Source organism: Schistocerca serialis, unplaced genomic scaffold, assembly GCF_023864345.2.
Source record: "Schistocerca serialis cubense isolate TAMUIC-IGC-003099 unplaced genomic scaffold, iqSchSeri2.2 HiC_scaffold_935, whole genome shotgun sequence".
In the NCBI taxonomy this organism is placed as follows: Eukaryota; Metazoa; Arthropoda; class Insecta; order Orthoptera; family Acrididae; genus Schistocerca; species Schistocerca serialis.
This window is the reverse complement of record NW_026048557.1, coordinates 272,707-288,852: the sequence shown is the minus strand read 5'-3', so window position 1 is coordinate 288,852 and position 16,146 is coordinate 272,707. Positions and strand designations below refer to the sequence as shown.

The window sequence follows — 16,146 nt, the reverse complement described above, 5'->3', positions numbered from 1 at the left end:
GTAATGTGAGATATTGTTAGCTTACAGGCAACCAAATCAGTTTACGAACGCGAATGTCGCTGAAGAGAGATTTGCTCCACAGCAGTAATAACGGAACATCAAAAGCAATATGACTGAACACAGACAAGAAAGCAGTTCCTTAACTGTCGCTGCCTAAGACCAGAAACCTCAGACACGCTAAACATTCGAATCTTCAACACTACATCTTTTTTTCTGGACGAGATGGACATATCAAATAGAACTATTAATCTGATGGAAAACTGTGAAGTATAAGAATGATAATGTCAACAGATTCTTCGCAAAATTATTACGTGACAAGGAAAACGCCTACCATAATACGAACACAGACTGCCACAGGAATATCGCAGAAAACAACTGAAGAAACAACGCATCCCGCTAATTAAAAATGGACACACCTAACCCAGATCAGGGCTCTGTACCGAAAACATGAACCAAGATGGAAAAACGAAAATATTTCTTCGTAAATATGTTGCGTATTATATTTCTTTTGTGATTGTTGTGACTGCTTTCCTTTACTTTAGTATAATTCGTCTCTCACGACATTTTACAAACGCTTAAGGCGTAAAATTATGAAAAAAAGAAAATCACAGCGTAAATGATGTAGAAGGAGAATACGAAATTTAACATTAATCTTACGAGCAATTACGCGTTATGAAGAGGACAGCTTTCTTGCCGCTTGGAGCGCTGCTGTCGCTGCAAATGTCACATCCTGACGAACACAGAGCTGGAAAAATCTGGAGAATGAGCATTCTCTCAGGCGAAGGATATTTTATTTCTCGTCTATTTGCAGTATCATACTGCCTGTGAAAAGTATTGCAATTTGCATCTGTATCGCGAACATTTCACCCTTACCGACGCTGCGGTTCACACTGAGGCGATACAACGAACAAGAAACAGCGCAAATCATACTTACGTTTCAAGTTTCAATTGCTGTAATCAGCTCTTCTGAGAGGATGTTATTGTGGCTTATAATTAGTTAAAGCCGACAAAATGAGAAGCAAGTACCGGGTGGACATGAGTAATGCTACAGACACCCAACATCGCTCAGCTGTGTATCTCGTCAGCACTCCCAACACAAACACAAAATGTACTAATTCTTCAGAATGAGTCTGGTCAGTTTGCACATTTTGGAGCAACTAGCACCAGTTCCTCTGACAGAGGAAGATACTAGATCTTCGACGTGCCACACTTCTCCTGTTGAGAAGCTGGTCATTACAACTAAGCAAATTGGCAGAAGTGTGCGAGTAAAGCTTAAAAATAACAAACTTTTCTTAATCTTATGTAAGACCACGTACCATGGTACTTTATTCAGTACAACTGTTCAGTTTCGTATAGTTAGGGTGACCAGATGCAATCGTTTAGAAAAGAGGACAAACAGCTTCAAAAAGGAGGGCAAAATAAGAAAAATGAGGACACATCAAACGGGTCAACTGCAGATGTGGATACCACCAGTCATGAAACTTCCTGGCAGGTTAGAACTGTGTGCCTGACCGAGACTCGAACTCGGGACCTTTGCCTTGCGCGGGCAAGTGCTCTACCAACTGAGCTACCCAAGCAACACAGAGCTTCGGTAGCTCAGTTGGTAGAGCACTTGCCCGCGCAAGGCAAAGGTCCCGAGTTCGAATCTCGGTCGGGCACACAGTTTTAATCTGCCAGGAAGTTTCATATCAGCGCACACCCCGCTGCTGAGTGAAAATCTCATTCTGGACCACCAGTCATTTTTGGACAAGTCACGTGACTGCCGGGAATTACCGGCAACAATAATTGTTACTGATGGTCAGGTGATGGTGAAATGAGCAATATAAAAAAAATTAAAAACATTGGTTGTGGTGACAGTGTGGCGTCAATTGTTTTGTTATGTCAACAACACGAAATTGTTTACAAAGCGAAAAAACGTGAGACCATTCACCTCCTTAATTCGACGCACCGCTACCAACATCTACAATATAAGCAGCAGCTAACGACATGGAAACTGCACTTTAACCTTTCGAATACAAATAAATTGACTGACTATGGAACAATGAAATAAAACCATGACAGTTAATCTGTCGAGTTATTTCTTACCTTCATTGGCCACTGAAACATACGTTCCAGCTCCACGTATCTTACACTTAGCTTCAAATTCATTTCTCCCTTTCTTAAAGCCGGATATTTGCAGGAAAGGACATCAGAAAATGTACACTTTCGTTTAGGCATAGCCAAATATTTTACGTAACTCACTCGGTTAAAAATCACACTCACAAATCACACGTGCACTGCAGGAACCCAAGCCAATACAAAGCGAAGATACGAAACGAAAATTTTAAATAATCGATATTTGCATTCGCTTATAGGTCGATCATCGATAACATCGACGATCCTGGTGCCACCTACTAACACCGCCTTCGTGCGTGTTTATCACGAAGGCTGTCCAATAGTGAAAGTATTTAAGAAATGAGCAATAGAACGGGACGAACTGTAAATGTAACTGTATTACATTCAACTTTGCGAAAAAGCCGGACACTGTAAAAATGCGCCCGGACCCCGGACAAAGAGCTAAAAAGGAGGACATGTCCGGATTAATCTGGACTTCCGGTCCCCCTACGTATAGTAGTGTGTGAAGCAGTACTCTGAAGAGAAGTTGCTCGATTTGAAAGGAGGTCAGTTACCGTATATGTAACAGCAGGTGTTTAACTCTGCATAGGGGTAGTCAGTGTGTTTCAAGAAATGAAAGAAGCCCACGATGGAAGGGAAAACCCCGACCTGTCATCCTCGGTTTCGTGCAGCTGCTCATCCAGAAATAACAGGATTTTACCTTTCAGATCTCTTTTACACCTGTCACAAAGCTACCTGAAATCACAGAGCATACATCGAAAAAATAATCCAGTCAGCGTCATCAGCTGATGACTCTTGATGACTTTTCGATCACTACGTACTCTCCGTTCAAGATTCGGTTCATATCACCACCAAACGAAGAACAGTAACACGATACAGCTTTCACGCCTACTTCCATTCATCGAGAGATTCGTCTGAGGTAAATCCTTGTGTAATAGCAACGTGCCCCCCCCCCCCCCCCAACTACTACTCGCGACACGACAATAGTCTAGTCATGATCTAATAAGAAAGCCTGTGTAGCTGAGAACACATGCAAATCCAAAAACAAGTGATTTTTAAATTTTTTACGCATAAAGTAAAAAGTTCTGAGAAACTAAGTATACAGATTGATCTAGCTTTGCTTCATCTACGTCATGAGTGTCCAACCCGCGTTCAGCGTGGGTGGGTCCCAATCCAGGTATGAAGACAGCCAAATAAGAAGCACCCATCAGACGATCGGTTAAAAAAAGTACTGACAGTATACTCCTGGAGTATATACAGGGTGGAGAGAAAATTGGCGCACTCGATTACTCACAACCCAGCAATACAAAAATGTATCTCAGAAAATTTCGTCCCAATCCATCTCATAACATTGGCAGTTTTGCCTCTCGTGAAAATGCTGGTTCCTACCATGATGATGATGTTGTTGTTGTTGTTGTCTTCAGTCCAGAGACTGGTTTGATGCAGCTCTCCATGCTACTCTATCCTGTGCAAGCTTCTCCATCTGCCAGTACCTACTGCAACCTACATCCTTCTGAATCTGCTTAGTGTATTCACCTCTTGGTCTCCCCCTATGATTTTTACCCTCCACGCTGCCCTCCAATACTAAATTGGTGATCCCTCGATGTCTCAGAACGTGTCCTACCAACCGATCCCTTCTTCTAGTCAAGTTGTGCCACAAACTCCTCTTCTCCCCAATTCTATTCAGTACCTCCTCATTAGTTACGTGATCTACCCGTCTAATCTTCACCATTCATCTGTAGCACCACATTATCGTCCATGTTTCACTTCCACCCATGGCTACACTCCATATTTATGCTTTCAGAAAGGAGTTCCTGACAAATCTACACTCGATGTTAACAAATTTCTGTTCTTCAGAAACGCTTTCCTTGCCATAGCCAGTCCACATTCTATATCCTCTCTACTTCGACCGTCATCAGCCATTTTGGTCCCCAAATACCAATACTCATGTACTTCTTGAAGTACCTCATTTCGTGGATAGCTTACCATCCGGAAACATTTACATATAACGGAAATGTTTTTGCATTGTCGAGTTTGCGAGAAGAAACGTTTCGTGTGAAAAAAAAAGTTTCAAATAGACCAGCTTGTCAAGACAAGTCTTCATATCGCAGGAATGCAGAAGAAAGGACCACGACAACAACTCCTGACAACAGCGAGTTGCAGTAGCAGGGATTTGTCCAAAGGTAACCGAAACAAGTCGGTTTAACATTGATCTATGTGAAACATTCATTGGAAGCAATATTCCTCTTCACAAACTTACAAACCCTATCCTCAAAGGCTTCCTGCGCAAATATTGCTTAAACCAAAACATACCAGATGAATCAACATTGCGTAAAAATTACATACCGACAATTTTTACGTAAATGTTCTGGAGGAACACAAGGACAGCATTATCTGGATTTCAGTTGACGAAATTACAGACACCTGTAGCCTTTACGTTGCAAATTTAATTATTGGTGTTTTAAAAGAATAGCCTTCTTCTTCCTATTTAGCGGCTCGCAAAAAAAAAAAAAACTTGAAAATGAAAATCATTCTACGATCGCCAGATTTGTGAATGAGGGTATTAGAAAAAGATTTCCAGTATCTTCTGCAGATGAAAGGGTGTTTGTGTTTATTTCAGACGCAGCTCCCTATATGATCAAAGCAGAAAAAGCTCTCCGAGTATTTTATCCCAATTTGATTTATGTGACATGCTTTGCTCATGGAATGCACATAGCCTTGCTGAAGAAGTACGTTGAACGTTTGTGAATGGAAATAAACAGATTTTATCCACAAAGAAAGTGTTCCTAAAGGCTCCAATTCGCATCAAGACCTTGTATAAAACTATATATATATATATATATATATATATGCCTTTACCTTCCGAATCAGTGGTAACTCGTTGGGGTAAGTCGGTCGAAGATGTGTTGTTTTGCCGGCCGCAGTGGTCTAGCGGCTCTAGGCGCGCAGTCCGGAACCGCGCGACCGCTACGGTCGCAGGTTCGAATCCTGCCTCGCGCATGAATGTGTGTGATGTCCTTCGGTTAGTCAGGTTTAAGTAGTTCTAAGTTGTAGGGGACTGATGACCACAGATGTTAAGTCCCATAGTGCTCAGAGTCATTTGAACCATTTGAACCATGTGTTGTTTTGCAACGATCATTTCATGGCCATTAGAAAGGTTGTAAACGACTTCGATAGCGCAGAGCCTTTAGCAGTTTGCCAGTGCACGGAACCTTTTAATGATTCCGCTGATTAGCACTCATTTTTTCCATATACCTGCAAGTATTAAAAAACTTGAAACTCAAGGTTTGGCGTTGAATGAATCTATTCAGTTAATAAATGAAATTGTTCTAGTGAACTCCTCATTGCCGGAGGTATTCCCAAGAATACTTAAAGTTTGGAAATATTTTAAACAATAATCCAGGCTTTGAGCCCTTGTGCGAAATTGATGGTTTTATTAATGGAACGGGTGAACTTTTACCAGAAACAGTACGTGCCAACATAGCACCCAAATTCAGATACTGCCCAGTTACCTAAGTTAATGTAGAACGGTCCTTTTCTGCTGATGAAAGTGCTTTGACTGATCGACGACACAATTGCAGTACCCAACGTTTAGCACTGTAGTTGGTTCTTTTTGTTTACAACAGCAGAAAAATGTAAAATAAATTGTAAATGATGCTGTGGTCCAATAGTATTAATTAAAAGTTAACGCTGATTGCAAAAATTCGTGAGTGTATGTTTTTTTTTTTTTAAAGTAAAATATTGCGGAGTTTTTGACTGTGCCCCTCTGCGTGCGATATATCTCTAATTTGGTCTTGTGCTTATCGATTGTTTCGCTGCGACTCACTCTGCTCGCATCCACTTGCTACCGATAACAATGGCAAAGAAGGAACAATTCTTGAAACACGGCATGCGTCCGCATTTTGCAAATTTTTAGAAAATAATCCCTGAAAGGCCCCATTTCTAACCTCTACGAGGAACTATTAAGAAAATGGTATCAGCGTTCTAAATGCACCGATTTTTCGCGTGGCCGGCGGTCTACGTCGTAACTGATACGCACAGGTTTGACTGAGATGTAATGCACGCAGTAACTACCATGTTTCTTTTAATTATTTAATCTTCTCTAATTCGACACTGTTCATACATATTTTAAGGTTTTTATGACGCATATAATCCGGTCTCCAGTGACTACAGTGTTGAAACCTTCCTGGCAGATTAGAACTGTGTGCCGGACCGAGACTCGAACTCGGGACCTTTACCTTTCGCAGGCAAGTGCTCTACCATCAGAGCTACCAAAGCACAACTCAAGCCCGGTACTCACAGCTTTACTTCTGCCAGTACCTCGTCTCCTACCTACCAAACTTTACAGAAGCTCTCCTGCGAACCTTGCAGAACTAGCACTCCTGAAAGAAAGGATATTGCGGAGACATGGCTTAGCCACAGCCTGGGGGATGTGGGCGGAGTGTGAATCGTGCTTGGGTAGCTCAACTGGTAGAGCACTTGCCCGCGAAAGGCAAAGGTCCCGAGTTCGAGTCCCGGTCCGGCACACACTTTTAACCTGCCAAGAAATTTCATATCAGCGCACACTCCGCTGCAGAGTGAAGACCTCATTCTGGATTACAGTGTTGCCAGATTGCCTCCATTTACTGCCGGAAATATGCGCCGGTCGAAATTTGGTGACAGATATTTTTTTACTGTTAGTATGTGAGGAATCGCGCTGCGAAGTTTGAGCGCGCGAATATTACTCGACGGCCGCTGTGGCAGAGCGGTTCTAGGCGCGCAGTCCGGAACCGTGCGACTGCTACGGTCGCAGGTTCGAATCCTGCCTCGGCCATGGATGTGTGTGATGTCCTTAGGTTAGTTAGGTTTAAGTAGTTCTAAGTTCTAGTGGACTGATGACCTCAGCAGTTGAGTCCCATAGTGCTCAGAGCCATTTGAACCATTTGATTTGAATATTACTCCACCCTGTACACGGGGTGAATGACGTAAAACTCGCACGGCAGATACTTGGATAATGGGAGGCGCCATTGCTGTGCAGATTTCACAGATTGAAATGACAGGCACGGACTCGCGTACGCAGCCGACACACAGTATGTCTAAGAAAGAAGAGTCAAATATTTCCATGGAACAACGGGGCAATGCTTGCTGACAGTACCACAACCAAAACAAGCCTCTGTTTCTGCGTCATAACCGTATACCCAGGTTTCGTCCGCTTCTTTAGAAGTTCTGGATCGCTGTCGACTTCATTCAGCAATTCCTGAGCTATGTCTACGCGACGTTGTTTTTGGTCGAAATTCAACAATTTCGAAAAAAGTTTGCTGCTACACGTTTCATGCCCAAAACATAGGGAAAAAAAAAAAAAAAACCGCTTGGCACGGGCCAAAGGGCATGCCGACATCATCAACAGTGTCCTGGGTGGTGGTTCGCTGATTTTTCCAGAACCGCTTTCTTCACTTCTTCTTCCATACTATCGTCAGGGCTGTCGTCGTTTTCCATGTTTCCTCGAGCCTCCTCGAAACGTTTATACCACTCGCAAACTCTTGCTTTGCTCCCAGTAGATTCGTGACTGCGGTGCTGTGCTTTATTCTACACCTCAAGCTAAATTTAATGCAAGTTATTTCTCTCTCTCTCTCTCTCTCTCTCTCTCTCTCTCTCTCTCTCTCTCTCTCCCCCTCAGCGATCACAGGCGCTGTAGACCACGCGCTGCATCAACGATCTGCTTCCACCGCCTTCTATCTCTCTCAGTCTCTCTCCACCCTGCGGAAATTCCTAATGCCGCGATGTCCTTCTCTGTGTCATCTTTCCACCTTGTACGAGGCCGGCCCAATGCTCTTGTTGCCTGGAGAGTTCCTTCAAATGCTTTCCTGGTGATTCTGTTGTTTTCCATTCTGGTCACGTGTCTAGCCCATTGCAGTCTCCTACTTTTTTAATTTCTAGATGATAGTGGGTTGCTTCATTAACTGATAAATTTCATTGTTCTTTCGAACTCTACATACGCCATGCTCCAACACAGGCCCCCAGAGTTTTCTCATTACCCTTCTTTCAAAAACATTCAGTTTTTATCTTTCATTCTTTGTAAACGTCCAGGTGTCTGAACCGTATAGTACTATGAGGCAGACGATAGTGTTATATAGCTTCATCTTTGTGGTGATTGACAAAGCTTTACTTTTGAGTGGGTTGATTAGTGACTACAGACATCTACATCCACACTCCGCAATCCACCATGCGGTGCGTGGCGGAGGGTACCTCGTACCACAACTGGCATCTTCTCTCCCTGTTCCAAACAGAACGAGGGAAAAATGACTGGCTGTATGCCTCTGTACGGGCCCTAATCTCTCTTATCTTTGTTGTCTTTCAGCGAAATGGAAGTTGGCGGCAGTAAAATTGTACTGCAGTCAGCCTCAAATTCTGGTTCTCACGCCTCCTTTCCTCCAGATACTCCCACCCGAGTTCCTGAAGCATTTCCGTAACACTCGCGTGATGATCAAACCTACCAGTAACAAATCTAGCACCCTGCCTCTGAATTGCTTCTACGTCCTCCCTCAATCCGACCTGATAGGGATCCCAAACGCTCGAGCAGTACTCGAGAATAGGTCGTATTAGTGTTTTATAAGCGGTCTCCTTTAAAGATGAACCACATCTTCCCAAAATTCTACCAATGAATCGAAGACGACTATCCGCCTTCCCCACAACTGCCATTACATGCTTGTCCCACTTCATATCGCTCTGCAATGTTACGCCAAACTATTTAATCGACGTGACTGTGTCAAGCGCTACACTACTAATGGAGTATTCAAACATTACAGGATTCTTTTTTATACTCATCTGCATTAATTTACATTTATCTATATTTAGAGTTATCTGCCATTCTTTACATCAATCACAAATCCTGTACAAGTCATCTCGTATCCTCCTACAGTCACCCAACGACGACACCTTCCCGTACACCACAGGATCATCAGCAAACAGCCGCACATTGCTATCCACCCTATCCAAAACATCGTTCATGTAGATAGACCTACCACACTTCCCTGGGGCACTCCAGATGATACCCTCACCTCCGATCTGACCCCTGACCCTTGACCCTGAGGCTTTTCATTCATTTATATCCAATGTTATGATATTTTTGCTGTTGAAACGTGATCCAAGGTATTTAAACAGGAAAACTTTTCTCAATTTAGAATGCTGGTCAATTTCAAAGTAAGGATTTGGGTTTATGAATGCTGGTCAATTTCAAAGTAAGGATTTGGGTTTATGACTACCTATTTCCATATATTCGCTTTTCTCTTGGTTAATCAGAAGCCCGATTTTGCTGGCACTTTGCCTGAGAAATCTGTACATGTCTTTCAGTTCTTCAGTTTCACTCAGCATCACTGTATCATCTGCTTAAGCCAGAAGTTTTACTTCACTGTGTTCGAATCGGAGACGACTGTATAGATGTAAATTACTGTCCCGAACCACTTTCTCTAATGCAAGGTTGAAGAAGAACCATGAAATAGTGTCTCCCTGTCGTAATCCAGTTTTAATTGGAAAGGCGGGGGATATGGACGCTCTGAACTTCACTGCTGCCTGGGTGTCATCCGCGCACAGTTTTATCATCCTAATGATTTTACTGGGTATACTCAATTCTCCTAGAGGCTACTTCTGTCGATGCTGCCCTAGGCTCGCTGTAAGTCAATGAATAGACAGTCGATGTTTTTGTTAAATTCCCAGTGTTTCTCAAAGATCTGTCGTATAGTAAACAAATTATCAGTTGTGGAGCGGTTTGTTCGAAATCCAGCCTGGTAATCTCGAATAATGTTTTCCGCGTAAGTTTTTCCTGAATGGTCATTGACAGGATTTTCTATGTTCAACAAACTGATTCCTCTGTAACTTCTACATTCCATTCTGTTTCCTTTCTTGTGCATGGGACAAATTATTGCAGTTTTTCCAGTCTTCAGGCAGCATTTCAGTTTTCCAGATCATTGTGATAAGGTTATAAATTTCTTTGTATGGTTTGCTTCCGCCATCTTCTAACATCTCCGCTGATATCTAGTCCTCGCCTGCTCGCTTGTTGTTTTTGAGCTTTTGAATGGAGTGGATCACTTCCTGTTCTGTGATTCTGTGCAAGTTATTTGGCCCATCTTTTTCGAAAGTAACAATTCGCCGATTACTCTAGAACACGCGTAACCTTGTCGACTGACAACAATAAAGTAAATGTTCGAAACACCTGAAAAAGCAAACATATATCAGGAATCTGATTTGATCCATTATAAATGGTTTTTGAAAGCCTGCGACTGTAGATACAGTAGGTTTGTTTATAAATAAATAAATCTTCTGCTACCAGTCACGATTTTTTTATTTTACTATTCGCACGACGCGTTTCGAGAAATAATTCCCATTTTCAAGTGCGTTTTTTGATGTGTGTTAAGCCACACCGACAACATCAAAAGAAATGGCTTAACACACCAGTCACGATTTTTTATTTTACTATTCGCACGACGCGTTTCGAGAAATAATTCCCATTTTCAAGTGCGTTTTTTGATGTGTGTTAAGCCACACCGACAACATCAAAAGAAATGGCTTAACACACATCAAAAAACGCACTTGAAAATGGGAATCATTTCTCGAAACGCGTCGTGCGAATAGTAAAATAAAAAATCGTGACTGGTAGCAGAAGATTTATTTATTTATAAACAAACCTAATGTATCAGCAAGATGTGTACCAATGAAAAAGTTACGGAAATCGTATGCATAAAGCCCGCGAAAAAAGACGAGGGCTAGTAAAAATCCTTGGGTAACAGAATAAGTATTGAATTGATGAAAGGAGAAAATATAAAAATGCAGTAAATGAAGCAGGCAAAAAGGAATACAAACGTCTCAAAAATGAGATCGACAGGAAGTCCAAAATTGCTAAGCAGGACAAATGTAAGGATGTAGAGGTTTATCTCACTAGGGTAAGATAGATACTACCTACAGGAAAATTAAAGAGACCTTTGGAGATAAGAGAACCACTTGTATGAATATCAAGAGCTCAGATGGCAACCCAATTCTAAGCAAAGAAGGGGAAGCAGAAAGGTGGAAGGAGTATATAGAGGGTCTATACAAGGGCGATGTACTTGAGGATAATATTATGGAAATGGAAGAGGATGTAGATGAAGATGACAGGGGAGATACGATACAGCGTAAAGAGTTTGACAGAGCACTGAAAGACCTGAGACGAAACAAGGCCCCCGGAGTAGACAATATTCCATTAGAACTACTGACAGCCTTCGGAGAGCCAGTCATGACAAAACTCTACCATCTGGTGAGCAAGAGGTATGCGACAGGCGAAATTCCCTCAGACTTCAAGAAGAATATAATAATTCCAATCCCAAAGAAAGCAGATATAAAAGATACCGAACTATCAGTTTATTAAGTCACGGCTGCAAAACACTAACACGAATTCTTTAGAGATTAATGAAAAAACTGGTAGAAGCAGACCTCGGGGAAGACCAGTTTGGATTCCGAAGAAATATTGGAACACGTGAGACAATACTGGCCTTACGACTTCTCTTAGAAAATAAATTAAGCGAAGGCAAGCCTACATTTCTATCATTTGCAGACTTGGAGAAAGCGTTTGACAATGTTGACTGAAATACTCTCTTTCAAATTTTAAAGGCGGCAGGGGTAAAATACAGGGAGCGAAAGGCTATTTACAGAAACCAAATGGCATTTATAAGAGTCGGGGGGTATGAAAGGGAAGCAGTGGTTGGGAAGGGAGTGAGTGAGACAGGGTTGTAGCCTCTCCCCGATGTTATTCAACCTGTATATTGAGCAAGCTGTAAAGGAAACAAAAGAAAAGATCGGAGTAGGTATTAAAACCCATGGAGAAAAAATGAAAACTCTGAGGTTCGCCGATGACATTGTAATTCTGTCAGAGACAGCAAAGGACTTGGAAGAGCAGTTGAACGGAATGGACAGTGTCTTGAAAGGAGGATATAAGATGAAGATCAACAAAAGCGAAACGAGGATAATGGAATGTAGTCGAATTAAATCGGGTGATGCTGAGGGAATTAGATTAGGAAATGAGGCACTTAAAGTAGTAAAGGAGTTTTGCTATTTGGGGAGCAAAATAACTGATGATGGTCCAAGTAGAGAGGATATAAAATGTAGGCTGGCAATGGCGAGGAAAGCGTTTCTGAAGAAGAGAAATTTGTTAACATCGAGTATAGATTTAAGTGTCAGGAAGTCGTTTCTGAAAGTATTTGTATGGAGTGTAGCCATGAATGGAAGTGAAACATGGACGATGAATAGTTTAGGCAAGAAGAGAATAGAAGCTTTCGAAATGTGGTGCTACAGACGAATGTTGAAGATTATGTGGGTAGATCACGTAACTAATGAGGAGGTATTGAATAGGGTTGGGGAGAAGAGAAGTTTGTGGCACAACTTGACAATAAGAAGGGATCGGTTGGTAGGTCATGTTATGAGGCATGAAGGCATCACAAATTTAGGATTGGAAGGCAGCGTGGAGGGTAAAAATCGTAGAGGGAGACCAAGAGATGAATACAGTAAGCACATTCAGAAGGATGTAGGCTGCAGTAGGTACTGGCAGATGAAGAAGCTTGCACAGGATAGAGTAGCATGGAGAGCTGCATGAAACGAGTCTCAGGACTGAAGTCCACAACAACAACAACAACAACAACAACATTCGAAACAGCTGAAAATGTAAACATATATCAGGAAGATGTGTACCTATGGAGAAGTTTTGGAAATCTTATGCATAAAGCCCGCGAAATTAGAAAAAAAAAATTCTCGTGTCTCTTTTGATCACACGACATAAATGCTTAATACGTTAATGGTGATCCATTCGCTCCCGATGTTCCGGCCGTATCCGCCGCTGTTCGGCAGAGCAAGGCCGTCGGCGTCCTTCGAATGTCGCGACTCGCTATTGGTGGACGCCGCTACGTCCTCGCTGCCCATAGGCCGACCGCGCCGGGGGCTCGCCAAGTGCGCACATCGACCGAGGTCGCGTTACGTCACACAGCCGACGAGAGGCGAGCACAAGCGGCGTAACAGTGCGGTTGGGAAGGGGGGGGGGGTGGCGGGCAGAGGCAACGCTGACGTCACCGAGGGGGGAACCAGGACTCCCAGGGGTCGATAGGGAACAGGGGGAGCGGGCACTTCCGGCAACAAACTGCCGGGTTTTCCAGGGACACCCTAGCGGACACTGAAAGAAGCGGGGCCCCCGCAAACTCCAGTGGAAGACTTTGCAGGAGAGACGCTCAGTAGCTCGGTACGGGCTTTTTGTTGAAGTTTCGAGAACATACCTTCACCGAGGAGTCAAGGATATTGCTAACTCCTACGTGTATCTTGCGAAGAGACCATGAGGATTAAATCAGAGAGATTAGAGCCCACACAGAGGCATACCGACAATCCTTCTTTCCACGAACGATACGAGACTGGAATAGAAGGGAGAACCGATAGAGGTACACAAGGTACCCTCCGCCACACACCGTCAGGTGGCTTACGGAGTATGGATGTAGCTGTAGATGTAGATACGACGCCAGAACATCTTTAAGTAGTCATGGCTATGTGGTTCTGCTGGTGACAACTCCACACGCGTCTACGTATCCAGACGTCTGAAATTAGAGGCACAATTAAGATTGCGTATCTCAGTGCTTTCAAAGGTATAGAACGTATTTTATAGAATTATTCGCAGAATTTTGTTGTTGCTGTTGTGGTCTTCAGAGACTGGTTTGATGCATCTCCCCATGCTACTCTATCCTGTCCAAGCTTCATCTCTGAACGGTACCTTGCCGGCAGGCGTGTCAATTAGCATCATATTAATTAAAATCGGGAAAGAATTAAAAAGGGGAAAGTAATACGAAACTTTAATAACTGCACAGTATAACTAAGAAGCAATATAATGAAAAGTAATAAAAAGCGAAGTAGCAAAGACCAAGCGGGACAGAAAAATATAGGGGCGCGTTTGTTTTTTAATACATATAAAAGAACATGTAACATTATTGAGCTCTCTACCTTCAATTGTCGCGATCCGGCTACTCGATGAAAAAGTGGTACGCGACTGCGAAATTCGTTATGGAGATTATTTAAAGACACTTCAAGCACGTTTAAAATACGTGTGACGAAGTGAACAGAGACGTTTATGGTCGGTGGAAGTGAAAATGATTCCGACAACATAATTCGAACTTTGTGTTAGCTGGGAAAAATAGTCTTGGGAAACTATTATGGTTGTGGAACCCACGAAAGTTGTGCGCAACGGAGAGCTATAGTTTACGTAATTCTGCATTTTATGACATTTTGAAACTGTTGTGCGCGGAACATGAAGAGAATTTTATCCTTGGGACGGTTGCGGGGGTAACTGATACAAACAACGCGCCAACATAAAAATAGTTCCCTTATTAACTGCCAGATATTAATTAACGGCGACCTAAAATACTAAAAACACTGCATACACCGTTAAATTGAACCCTGCGTGCGAAAGACAATCACATCGAACATTTCGAGAGCGAAGAATAGACATTTAAGTGCCGAATTGATAGCCTGGGTCGTGTCGATATTTGGACATCATATGACACGCGTTATTCAGAACACGATATCGACCATTCTAATAATGAAAAGAAGAATAGGATCATCACCTCCAATCCCGATTCATGTTTCATATTTAGTTAGTGGAAAGAAAAGTGTTAATGAACAGACTACATTTCAATTTTATCCACGATTTTGGCTTCATTACGTAGTCTTGACTACATGATAAACAATATCTGTGGAAGTTGTAAACAACGTATCGTCAAAATATTTAGCCAACCAATATTGTGGGACAGCAAAAATGTAAATGCATGAAATTGTTCGTACAGCGGATGTATAATGTGTGAGTGCGACCAATTATATGGAGAAACTGAACATCCATTACGTACTTGCATGTTTATCTGCGAAAATGGTCCTTTGTCGGTACATCAGCACAGAATAGAATCGCTGGAACATTGCAAACCATTCAGATTTATCTAACATCTGAATACGCATAATGCTGCTACCACCAGGATGTGTTCTTTCTCCTCACCCCCGTGGCAGTAACTGAGTTAAGAGTCATCCGGGAATAACATTTAAATCAATTGACGACCATTGAGCTAGCGTCACGAATTTTCAAACGTCCACTGCCATGTATGAAGGCGAGTGACAGCACGAGTGCTAACGTAGATCGAGGGGTACTGTCGTGATCGTATAGAATGACATTGAGCGGTTACATCTCCCAGTACCTACTGCAACCTACATCCTTCTGAATCTGCTTAGTGTATTCATCTCTTGGTCTCCCTCTACGATTTTTACCCTCCACGCTGCCCTCCAATACTGAATTTGTGATCCCTTGATACCTCAAAACATGTCCTACCAACCGATCCCTTCTTCTAGTGAAGTTGTGCCACAAACTACTCTTCTCCCCAATCCTATTCAACACCTCCTCATTAGTTATGTGGTCTACCCACCTTAACTTCAGCATTCTTCTGTAGCACCACATTTCGAAAGCTCATATTCTGTTCTTGTCTAAACTATTTATCGTCCCTGTTTCACTCCATACATGGCTACACTCCATACAAATAGTTTCAGAAACGACTTCCTGACACTTAAATCAATACTCGATGTTAACAAATTTCTCTTCTCAGAAACGCTCTTCTCAGAAACGCTCTTCTCAGAAACGCTCTTCTCAGAAACGCTCTTCTCAGAAACGCTCTTCTCAGAAACGCTCTTCTCAGAAACGCTCTTCTCAGAAACGCTCTTCTCAGAAACGCTCTTCTCAGAAACGCTCTTCTTCAGATACGCTTGCCATTGCCACTCTACTTTTTATATCATCTCTCCTTCGACCATCATCAGTTATTTTGCTCCCCAAATAGCAAAACTCCTTTACTACTTTAAGTGCCTTATTTCCTAATGTAATTCCCTCAGCATCACCCGACTTAATTCGACTACATTCCATTATCCTCGTTTTGCTTTTGTTGATCATCTTATATCCTCCCTTCAAGACACCATCCATTCCGTTCAACTGCTCTTCCAAGTCCTTTGCTGTCTCTGACAGAA

The 16,146-nt window shown here is 42.5% G+C and overlaps 1 protein-coding gene and 1 non-coding gene across 2 annotated transcripts in view; both read right to left on the bottom strand.

The window, feature by feature from the left end:
* Positions 1-16,146, bottom strand: part of LOC126452772 (translation initiation factor IF-2-like) — a 333,594-nt gene that overhangs the window by 67,917 nt on the left and 249,531 nt on the right. The window lies entirely within an intron of this gene.
* Trnaa-cgc (transfer RNA alanine (anticodon CGC)) lies at positions 1,504-1,578 on the bottom strand. The gene has a single exon. It is a non-coding gene; the product is annotated as a tRNA-Ala (tRNA).